The sequence below is a fragment of the Myotis daubentonii genome, chromosome 3 (assembly GCF_963259705.1).
Source record: "Myotis daubentonii chromosome 3, mMyoDau2.1, whole genome shotgun sequence".
Lineage (NCBI taxonomy): Eukaryota > Metazoa > Chordata > Mammalia > Chiroptera > Vespertilionidae > Myotis > Myotis daubentonii.
The window spans coordinates 31,088,740-31,093,667 of record NC_081842.1 but is presented as its reverse complement, the minus strand read 5'-3'; the positions used below and the strand labels follow the sequence as shown (position 1 = coordinate 31,093,667).

The 4,928-nt window shown below is 42.5% G+C and overlaps 1 pseudogene; it reads left to right on the top strand.

The window, feature by feature from the left end:
* Positions 1–562: 562 nt before the first annotated feature.
* LOC132229574 (eukaryotic translation initiation factor 3 subunit K-like) lies at positions 563–4,333 on the top strand (annotated as a pseudogene).
* The last annotated feature ends 595 nt before the right edge of the window (positions 4,334–4,928 follow it).

Sequence of the window (4,928 nt, the reverse complement as noted above, 5' to 3'; positions counted from 1 at the left end):
TTTTCCCTGGAGTATTGAGGAAGTGGGGAGTGACACTCAAAACAACTCGTTAAAGAAGTTTTAAAGGGAAGAGAAGCAGTGATATGGTGTGACAGCCAAGGTGGATGTAGAGTTAAGGAACATGTGTTTTGTTTTAAGATGGAAGATACTGAAGCATATTTGTAAAAATGGAAGAAATTGACAGTGCATTGCTATGAAGGGAAGGATGAATTCCCTCAAAAGACAGGAGAAGAGATCAAGAGCAGAAACGGAAGGTTGGTCTCTGATAGAAATAGGGAGATTTTATCCATAGCCAGTAGGGGGAGGGCAGAGAGTGTGGATAGAGATGTTTTGTAGAGTTGGAGGCAGGAAGATGAGGAATTCCGTCTGATATCTGTATTTTTCCCAATGAATTATGAGGGACCTGCCAAGATTGGTGGGGAGAAAAAGGGAATATAGGAGATTTGGAGAAGAAAATAGAAGACGTAGTAAGAACTGAACATCTGAAAGCATTAATAGGGGTTTTGAACTGTGCTGTGTGCCCAACTGAGATTCGTGTTGGTTTTAAAGTTAAACAGCCAACATGGTTGGTTATATGTTTTTCCATAAACATGTGAAATCTTTGGGAGATCTGGTCCAGGCCCGGAGTGGTTGTAACAGTGAGTTTAATGGTGTTAGGGGAGTTTACTAGGGGAATATTACAGTGGGGAGAGACTGAATGTTTGCCCATGATTATAATTAGGGACTATGGGTATCTGTATATCATAACACAAGAAAGTGATGAATGGCGAAAAAGGCAATTGGGCCAATGGATCAAAGATCTCTATGAAATCAAAGACATTGCAGGGAGAGTACTTAAGTGGAAATCTTCAGGGGAGCCATTAACACATAGTGTTGTTGTTCATGCCCCGCCACCAAAAGTGCTGATTTAGTTGGCTTGGCATGGAACCTCAGCGTCGGTGTTTTCATAAAGCTTTGTAGGTGATTATAGATGCCACTCACTATAAAAACCACTATGTGGCAGCAGATGGACAATCAATTCACACTTGAGGACCAGTGATTCTCTAGGAGCGGGGCCACGGAACAACTGATGTTTGTATGGTGGCCTGGGGGCAACCTGGGAATGAGCAAGGGTTTCTTCCTCCCCTGATCAAACAGTGTCCACAAAGGTAAATTTAAATGTAACTACAGTAAATATTAACTGGGACCATAATTCCAACTATTAACAGAAGGACGTTTCCACTGTTATGAACACCGCTGTGGTGTGGCAGCCTGGGAAAGGGAAGGACAAGCTCAGAGGGCCCCTGTGAGGGCCCTCTCGAAGCTCACCAGCCCTGGGTGTTCCGAAGTCATTCGTGGGGCCTCTCTCCTCTCAGTGTGGAGGAATACACATCGCCCTTGTATGTATATGATCAAAAGTAATCAAAGGAAACCACAGCAAAGCAACCCAAAGTGCAAATTCCCTATCACCCTCCTCCATTTATTCTACAGGTTAAAAACATGACCAAGTGTCACATATTGGCTTAATGAGATAAAATGCATTTCCTGTATGTTAATCATCAAAAAATATTATTACAGAGCAATTTCAGAAGAAGTCCTTTAAATAACAAAGTATGTTTGTGATACACAACACTCGTTCCTAGTCTTGCTGAATCCTGCACTCAGAACAGCCCGAGTCACCCCAGGAGCCAGCAGAAGGTTAGCTTCATGTGAAGTCATATCTGGATGGGCCTTTCTGTACTGGCTTCCTGTAGGCTTAGGGAACAGGTAATCTCCCAGGCTATAAAGTCAACTTTGGGCCTCTTACCTGCCTGGCCACAAAGTAACCAAGTGGCAGAAAACAGATGTAAAATCAAAGAGAAATCAGGAAAAAGCCATGTAGTGTTCAGCCATGGCTGGGTCCGAGCATTATGAGCTCCAAGTAAAGTAAAATGTGGCTGAAAAACTTACAGAACTTTCTCAAGCAGGGCTTTTGTTGCTTACTCCCTCCACTGCACAGGCAGCAGGGGAACCAGCAGTAAAAAAAAAAAAAAAAAAAAGCATAAAAATGTTAAAAGGAAATAAAATTCAAGGCTTTTAAAATGTCAAAGGATGCTTTCTGCTGGTTTGAATCTAAAATGGAATTTATCAATAAGAGAAGAAAATAATCAAACAGTGTCCAAAAGGGTAAATTTGAATGTAACTACAGTAAATATTCACTGGGACGATAATCCTAACTGTTAACATGACTACATTTCCATTGTTACAAACATTTGGTTTAACTTAATCCCCAGCATATATTACTGCCAAAAGGAATCTCATTGACAAGAGCTAATGCATTGGTTACTCTTAAAACTATCCCCTTTTAACTGTTGACTTACTGGTAGTGTTGGTCATGGAAACGACTATTTTTATTACCATTGTCATCAATCTCAGTGAAGTTCAGCGATATTTGCTTGTAGTCACTATAGTTTATTCCTTTGCTGGTTGGAAGCCACATGTGTGAACAAGAGCCCAGAGGTTCGGGTGATGCTACATTTCTATCAGATGACAGCGTGACTGCGATTGGATCCGTTGAAAATGTTTGGCTGAGCTTCCAATCCAGATTCTTTCGACTAAAGCCAACAGGCAAGAAGAAGCAGAAACAAAATACATAGTGAACTCATTAAAATTTTTTTTTATATGATCAACCTTGCTTGGAAATTCTGAGGGTTGGGCAGTGGATAGGGGCTCTCCAATACTTCCCTCCAGCTTCTCAGACACTCCCCAGACGCAGACTGGCAAACACCTCTCAACATCTCAGGACACAAAGGAAAAGAGCATCACCAGACTAGCATTTCAATGAAATAATGTAATATCGTGGAAAGAACTCTGGCCAAAAAGTGACTCAGGAAATGTAGGTTGAGCCCCAGTTCAGTCATCAAATAGAAAAGTCATCTTGGCCAAGTCATTTACTTTTGGGGCCTCAGTTTCCTAATCTGCAAAGTGAGAGCGGTCTAGAATATCAGTGGTTTGCAAATAGCACTGCTCTGGACCCTTCAGGAAAATAGCAGAGGAGGGACCCTACCAAATATATTGTTTGTTTTAGGTATTGGGGCTTTCTTTGAAGAAAGATTTCTACCATCAAATTTTTTTTACAAACTACTAGATTAGATGTTCTTTAAGGTCTCTTTAAGAATAAATACTTTGAATTTACAGCAGTGGTTTCCAAATTTTTTTGGTCATGCATACTATTCAGTATTTTTTCATGTATTTCCAAAATGCTCATAAATTACATATGTGTATTATTGTGAACTCTTATAAACCTTCCCCCAAAATAGAAATGCCAAAAGGGAGTGAACCATAAATTTGTTTATTAACAATTAAGGCCCTTTATTATCAATACTACATTTATTATCTCTGGTCATTGTTTTTAACATTACTGAAGGGTACTTGTTAATTTTCTACTAGTACATTAGAGCTCATGATAATCTTCAGTATTAATAGTACTATCTGTCAGGATTTACAAACAAAAATTAAATAAATGGTTTATGGCTGTAGGATTCTCTGAATGATTCAAAGATCACAACACGTTGGAAGATGGTAAATTCAGTGCTCTTAATTCCAGACAAAATAATCCACTCTGGCTAGTTTAAGCAGAAAAGTGTTATTAAAAGACAGTAGGCCAGATCACTTCCTTTTCTAGTCCTCAAGGACCCTGCACCTGCCGGTACTTTGGCTCCATCCCTCGAGTGGAAAGCAACAGCAGTCACAGCAGAGTTTGAGCAGATGAGAGCGAACGTGGACAAGTTGCTCAAGGACACACTTCTGAGAATCTGGCCTCCCTGGAGCACTGTGTGGAGACACAGGTCAAGGAGAATGCCTATGATCTGGAAGCCAGCCTGGCTGTCCTTAAGTGGTAGCAGTTCTATCCAGCCTTCTTTCAGGCCATGATCACCACCCAGATCCTGCTAAAGACTTTCACCACGATGCCTGCCCACAGTAACTTCACGATTAACCAGGCCCATCAAGAGGAACAGCCCATCCGACAGATTTTGTACCTCTGAGACCTGCTGGAGACCTGGCACTTCCAGGCCTTCCGGCAAGCCCTGGATGAAAACATGTGTCTTTTGGAAGATATAACTGGTTTTGAAGATTCTGCCTGGAAATTTATCTAATTTATCTGCCATGTTGTGGGTGTCACTTATCAGCACATCATCGTTGGCTGCTGGTGGAGATGCTCGGAGACCTGACCCCGACAGTCAACTGAAATAGAGGTGTGGTGAGCAAGTAGGCTGGAGCGCTGATGAATGGGGCCGATCTTCATGTGTAGCCCAAGAACATCATGGTGAAGATGGGCTTTGACAGTATGTCCAGCATCATGGCCTCCTCCTAGTAACTTTGCAGGTGTTTAATAAAGATTTGTTGCCTTAAAAAAAAAAAAAAAGAAAGTAGGCCCTTTACAGATCTCTGGGAGAACCAGAGACCCAGGCTTGCAAGTTTTACATAACAGCGAGGAGAAATGCCCTCCATGGCACAGGACTGATTTAGCCAAACACGGTGGCTGTCCCTGCCTGCTTTTCCACGTGATGCTTGGGACTGGATGCCAGAAACTCCAGCACAGTGGTCCCAGGAGTTCTGGCTGTCTCTGCCTCTTGGCTTGCCTGGAGGTCCACTTGCCCCCTAGTGGCCACCACCTCACATTACTCAGCCTGCCTCCTTATCTTTGCAGGTGTGTCCGCTGTTATAAGAAATCTTACTAAGGAGAAGGAACATATTAGGTAGGATGGCTGGGAGTCAAGAGAGAGCTGTTTGCTTCTAAGGAGGGGCCAGAGTCCAAATTACCAAATCCATGAAGGCAAAGCTTGGCTGGCAGCCTGGATTAGAATAGATCTTTGAGTGGCCCTGAACAAGAGGGTAGAATGGGAACTAGGGCTTTCGGTCCACTTCCGGTGAGTGGCTTGGCTGCTGTAGGTTAAGTGGACCTGTCA